This window comes from Rissa tridactyla, chromosome 9 (assembly GCF_028500815.1).
Source record: "Rissa tridactyla isolate bRisTri1 chromosome 9, bRisTri1.patW.cur.20221130, whole genome shotgun sequence".
Lineage (NCBI taxonomy): Eukaryota > Metazoa > Chordata > Aves > Charadriiformes > Laridae > Rissa > Rissa tridactyla.
In genome coordinates, this window is record NC_071474.1 from 46085789 (window position 1) to 46092616 (window position 6828).

Here is a 6828-nt window from a genome sequence, read left to right on the forward strand (position 1 = left end):
CCAGCACCAGCCTGAGCCCATCACCCTCCTTTCTGGCCACTGATCCCCATCGCCGGGTATGTGGGAGGGGTGCCGGATGGCCCCATACAACCCCCCCCTAGAGCTACTTTTAGCTTCTGAGGGGAAAAAGATGTTACATAAAGTGGTGTCAAGAAGTTCAGAAACTGTTCAATGAGAAAAACCTCAATAAGCTTCAGTTTTCCCCCCTAGAAAATACCGTGGGTGCAACACGAGCCATTTCCCCTGCTGCCATAGCAATGTGGTTTATTCATATTAGTATTAACGGCCTCTTTTTACAGGAAGTCGGGTGTAATAGTCGCGGTAGCTCACACGAGCCGAATTCAGGAGAGAGATGCCTGGCCTGCCCTCCCCCTGCCACAGCAACTCTGCTCCAGGTGGGATTTGCTTGGGCCACGTTCTCCACCACAGAGGTCTCAGAAGCCCTTGGCTGATGGTGCCACAGACACCTGGAGAATCAAGGTATTACTTAGATTAACAGAAGGTGTATTTTCACACCCTGTTGATGGCTTGGGATCCATGATAGCAGCCCATGCTTGAGGCCTGGAATGATCGCACAGCAGCAGAGAGATGCTCTGCTGCATTTCCGCCACCCAAGAAGGCCTCAAGTGGGAATGGCACATGGCACACAGGAGGTTTGGAGAAGACTACTAAAGCCCAGCCACTGCAGCAGCAAGAGCAATTACTACTTTTGCAGTAGCGAAAGCAATTTGATTGCTTTTCTGCCCAGCTTCAAGCTCCGCGCTAGGCAAAACCCAGTTCTTCAGCTGGACATTGCTCAGCTCTGGCTGCAGTCCTCCAACAGCCTGTTCAAAGCCAGCAGAAACCGATATTCCCACAGAAATCTTTTCTCCAAAAAGCCTTTTGAGTAGTAAGTCCAGTCTGGAGCACTGGACTGGGAATCCGAACGAAAACACCCCAAAACACCCCCTTTATGCTGCATGAAGTATTTCCTCTGGTTGCTCAAGAAGCACCTCTTCCCCGAGAGGGTTGATATTGCAGAGAAGCAAAGCACTGAGGTCTCAGCCAACAACCTCGCCAGGCGGACTTTGTGCTGAAGTGATAAGTAACTTTTTAACACAAAGAAAGCTGAGTTTAATTTGTGCTAGGCCAAAAGAAAAGGTATTGTGGCAACAACGCAGACCCAAGGAAGGTCTCTGGGGATGCCTGGGGACCTTAAGCTGTTCAGAAGCAGCATCAAGGTTTTTCGGGAAGCCTTATTTATAGATGAAACAAGGGGAATGAGGATGACAGAGTTCTGGGTGGAAGCAGAGCTCTCAGCGTGTTTCCGACGGTCGCACATGGCAGCCCCCCATTTCCATCGACTCCCACACAGCCGCGCACCTCCAAACCCACGCGCCGCCGAAAGTGCAGGCGCTGCCTGCAACAGCTGCAGCCGATTTCATCACACCTCGGGCGCCGCTTCTCACAGCTTCCTTTATGTCATTGTCACCATGAGAAGAGACATGACGGGGGGTTTTTTTGTTTCTTTGTTTTTTTTTTTTTTTTTTGCACGTTCAGACTTAAAACTGTACTTGCAAGTGAAGGCAGCTGCGGAAGTGGGAGCGAGCGCCTGCTCCTCTTCCCATTCTCCTCTTTACACCTTTGCAAGATGGTTGCGTTGAGCCAGATGAGAGAGCGCCGCAGCAGCTCGCTTGCTGCTGATGGTGGGCTTGGGGAGAGTGCTGAAACACCGGGCTGTGGGCAGCAATGCTGCCCGGGCACAGCCGTCCTCAACCGCTGGTGCGGGGCCTCCTGCAGCTGCACTGCAAGCGTTGTTCTCCAGAGCCATGAAAAGCTCTTTTCCAACCTGCTTAGAATCATAGAATTGCCCAGGTTGGAAGGGACCTTTCAGATCATCAAGTCAAACCATCAACCTAACTCTCACAAAAACCATCACTAAACCATATCTCTCAGCTCTGTGTCCACCCGGCTTTTAAATATCACCAGGGATGGTGCCTCAACCACTTCCCCGGGCAGCCTGTTCCAATGCTTGATCAACAGACACCTGAACCCACCAACTCCTGAAGTCCAGTGGCAAGTAATTCCCTCTTATACGTACATTGCTCGGAAACATACCACTGTTGCTTCGAGCTGGCCAGCTGGCAACATCTTTCGGTGTCCGTTCCTCTTGCATCATGAGCCACCGGTTCCCTTTTCACCTCCTCTGCACAACTCGTGCCTCGGCGGAGGCGAGGTCTCACCCATGCTCAGGACCCCCAGCTACCTCCTGGGTGGGAGCAGGGCCACATGCTGATGGCCACGACATGGGTCCTCCCACATTTCCAATGTCCTCTTCGTCTCCACTGCCATCACCAGCCATTGCCCATCAGCTATCAGCATAACTCAAAAGATCTGCTTTCTTCATGAAAAGAGCTTATTTACCACTCCTCTTACCTAAGCACAGTTTTTGTTCCCCCATACATGTCTTTTATCAGCACTAGGTTTTATCTGCTATTTTGTCATCTGGTTGCTCAACGTCCTGAGGAGACTCCCCATTTCTCTGTAGCTGGTGTTAGATTTTCCTGCACTGGTTAAGGCTGCACCAGCAGCAAACTTTCACGCTTTTTACTGCAGTGTTTACTTCCTTTTTCACTTTGCTGTTAAAGGCTAAAAAATGTCATCCCCAACACGATGAAAATAACTTGTTGGCCATAAAGGCACATGGAGCATCATACACAGTGCTGCTGAACACCACTCCTCTGACCTCAATAACTAAAAAAACCCAACCACAGCAAGTGACCCAGATAAGAGTCAACCCCATTCAGTCCAAAGACAAAAAAAAAAAAAAAAAGATATCTTGTCAGAGATGGTTTGATAAATACCCTGACAGAAAGAGAGCAGATAAGCTGGACCTGTTTGGACAATGTCTGGCTCACGCTGCCAGGTAAGACAGGGCAGAGGAGCTCCAGCATTTGGGCTGATAAACTGAGCTCTGCGTAAACGTGATCTACATCGATCACATCTTCATGACATACATTAGTGGTCAAAAGATCTGATTTTGAAAAAGATCCAGCCATCAAGAACAAAATGATAGTAATAAAAACAGAACACATCTGCAACAGCTGTTTTGGTACCACTACTCACCGCCGAAATGAGTTTGTTGGGACCAGCAGCTACCATCGGATCAACCTGTTTCACTCACCTTTCTAACACAGTGATTTGCACTTCAGAATTTAACTGCATGGGTGGCACTGCTGAAATAAGCAAATACAGGAAGACTCTATGAATTTCTCAAAATTGAAGTATGCCAGAAAGGAGAGTATTTGGGAAACTCGGGGTGAAAACATGACATCCCAGTTGAAATGAGCAGTCAGAGGTCCAGGGATCTACCAGTTCTTTCCTCCAGTGGTTCCTTAACGTTTTCTACTCTATTAAAGACTCATCCATAGTCTCTCAATACTGACAAGTTACCCCCAAACCTTTTTATTTTTCTCATACTTTTCACATCGTTCCTTACCTCCTGAGACTGAACTCCATGCAAAGAGTCCTGCTGACAGCAGCAGGCTCATTAATGTCCATTAATGAAAACACTGACCTTCCTGGGAGGAAACAGGGATGGACACCATCATATTTTTGGATTAGCTCAGCTGATGTGAGAGTGTGGCCTTGGTGCAGTCTCCTGAAGGCTCAACCCTTCTCCAAGAGTCTGATCCACCAGAGTCAGGGCAGCCACGGGAGAGAAGCAATAGAAATCTCTTTTCTCATTGTGCTTCCAGTATCTACAAGGGGAACGACCACACGGCTTGTTGGCCTGGCGGGCTCCTAAGCCTCGCACAGCATTTAGGAATAATCACCAGCTGTAACAGAGACTGCTTTTGGGCATCAATGTATCTTCTTTCAGGATTGCCATCATCCTCTTCCTCAGAGAGAAACCTTCAGCCAGAAACCTGATCCAGGGTCAGGCACATCCACCTGAGATAGCAAGGGCTACATTAATTGTTTCTAACGATTCAGCATCACCTGAATCTCTCTGGGAGGAGCACAGCCTGGTCTTAAAACATGCAGAAGGGATAAGGCTGTCACTGCCCTTCCTTGTAAGTACAGTCCTTGTCTAAGAAGGAAGGAAAATGATTAAAATTCCTCCTTAATTTAAGAGGGAATTTAAAACCCTCTTTCCCCTCGCTAGGAAAATGCCCTTGGTTAGTCTGTACGAGGACAGTCTCTGCTCCTCCAGCAAAGCAGTGGGGGAAAACAGAAAAGACAGCAGCCCAGTAGGCTGGTCCTGGGTACAGGGAACAGACATGAACATGACTTTTGGTGGTTAGTGCTGTCTCCTCGAAGGGGAAGACCTGGGTGCTTGTTCCTGCTTCCAGCTCTATTTCTGTACCTTACGTCAAGCCAACACGGGATATACTCCGTAAACATCACCAGCTGCTGGTAGGGTTTAGGTGGGGTTTTTTGGCGGCAGTTAATGCTCCATTTTAAGGGATCTCCATCCTGTCCATGTGTGGGTGATGACTGACCAACAGCTACCTCTAAGAAAGTCGGTCCAGCAACATGCCCAGATGTCCCCAAAGCCTGTTTCAGCGTGAGTTAGACCTCAAAAAAGTCCTCATCTCAAGTCAGAGCCAGTGCTTTGTCTGGGCACACACAGAGGTGCCAACATAAAGGGAGGGGAAAAATGAAGCCTCTCAGAGGCTGGGTATCTCCATAGTCAGCAAGTGGCTGAGCTACAATCATCAAGATCAAAAAATATGATGCCAGTCTGCTCAAGTTTCCTTTCATCCCTGCTTTTTTTCCCCCTAAACCTAGAATTCAGGGGAAAAAAACCCAAAACAAATAACCAGACCAACCAACAAAGGTAGGATGAACACAAATGAGGTAACGATTGTCATAACGTATTTGTGAGAATTAACAAATCTCTGAACTCATTTGCCTACCCATTTTCCCCGCGGGCTCAACAGTGATGTAAGAAGGGAATATCCTGGTGGGGCTCCAGCTAAGCAAAGGTCATAGCTTTTACCAACTCCAACATTCAACCACCAGTGGTCTGCTCCAAGCACCCCACGGCCGCCTTTGCCTCCCTGCTTGCCCTCCCAGGAACACCAAGGAAAAAAACCCTCTATTTTAAAGTTGTGAATCCACCCAAACTCTTTTCTTGGCTGACTAGTTATCCTAATCTGCTGTCAGCATGTTTATCAGTCCTGTGATTCAGTGCCATTATCGCACACAAACTCCACTAGTACATGACATAGTTGTTATTTAAAGAAATGGTAACTCCTTGTGGTCAGACAGAGGTCTACGCAGCTAGAGAGAAAGTTCCCAGGAGACCTATGTAAAACAGAAGCTAAAACTCATACAGCTTTGAGTTTCTAGTTTAATGAGAGGTTTCTCGTTTAAGTGAGTTAAAGCTAACCAGCAAAGCCCCACATCCCAGCCTGTTCCTGTTGGTTAACAGTCTGTAAAACCCAGGGCAGCGCCATCACAAGCCCAAAGGCAGCACCCACTGCCCATGCTGGTGTGATGCTGTTCCTGTGCGTTCCTTCACCCAGAGTTTCTCCCTCTGGGTTCGTTTGCCCTGACTGACCCAGCCCAGGTGTCTCCCATGGGACATCAAACCCCTGGTGGGTGGCATCTAGCTCAAAAGTTCTCTGGCTGCCCCCTGGTTCAATGGGATCTTCAACAGCAGCCACTGGCTTGGGACAGGGCCACGTTCTCCCTACAGGGCAGCAAAGGAGGTATTTACCCTCCAGCCCCCCATTACGTCATTATACTCAAAGAAAAGCCACGGGCTACAACAGGCTCCCAGGGACACGCTGGCTGCAGGATGGGGCTGTCCTGAGAAATATTGCTACAAATTCCAGGAAATCTCTCACAAGCAAGCCAGCCGAGCAGTTCCATTTTACCAGTAAAAGGGATGTGGCGCAGTGTCCCCAGGACTGTGGAGCACATCACCCCCCTGCACCTCAGCCCCTGGGTGCTGTCCCTGCCAGGGCCAGAAGCACCACGCTGCACTTCTGCCCACCACACGGAAGGGATGAAACCCCCGGAGCTGCCACGGATGGGGAAGCTGGATGGTTTGGTGTGGAGCAAATAATCCCACTTCTCACTGGGATACAAGATAGCTCTGAACAACTGCCTCGCTTCCCATGGATGTGCGACCCTTTGCAGCCATGTAACGTGGGCAATGCTGCAGAGCACTTATTTTTAAGGTCTTCTCCCATCACCCAAGAGCTCTTTGGCAATTGATCAAAACCCACAAGTTCAGCACAAGGGAAGATTGTTTCTGGACATCAAAATCCCTTTGGAGATACAACTGCTGCCCAGGCAGCACGGCCAGCACCCAACAGCACAGCACCGAAGCCCACTTCACACCAAACCAGTCAGTTATTTAGAAGTTGAAAAGAAACAAAAAACCTGACTGTAAGCTATAGAAGTAAGTGGGCTGAATGTGGCACACAAGCACTGAACTAAACACAGAAGAAACCCCTGATTCAAGCCCCACAGATGACTTTGTTACTGATGGGGTTTGTGTTCAGATGTCCGTTGCACGAAAGCACATCCATGCACTTTGAAGTTTACTCTGAATCGTATTTGGCAACTGGAAGGTATTCCAATGCTGGCTTAAGGCCAGGTCTAAGACCAACGCTGGGCCAAAACACATGCAGGCTCTCCACGGCTCGGTGCCAAGCCCTCAGGGGTTGATGGTTAGCATTTGCAAGGGCCTCATGAGGGTGAGTTTGCCTCCATTTGCACCGAACAAAGTGAGCAGCCCTTGGTAGAAACACCAGATGGGGGACCACAACACTGTGAGCTGAAAGGCAAAAAGATGAATGCAAAAGCAACGCTGCAAGGCCAAGAGTTTAC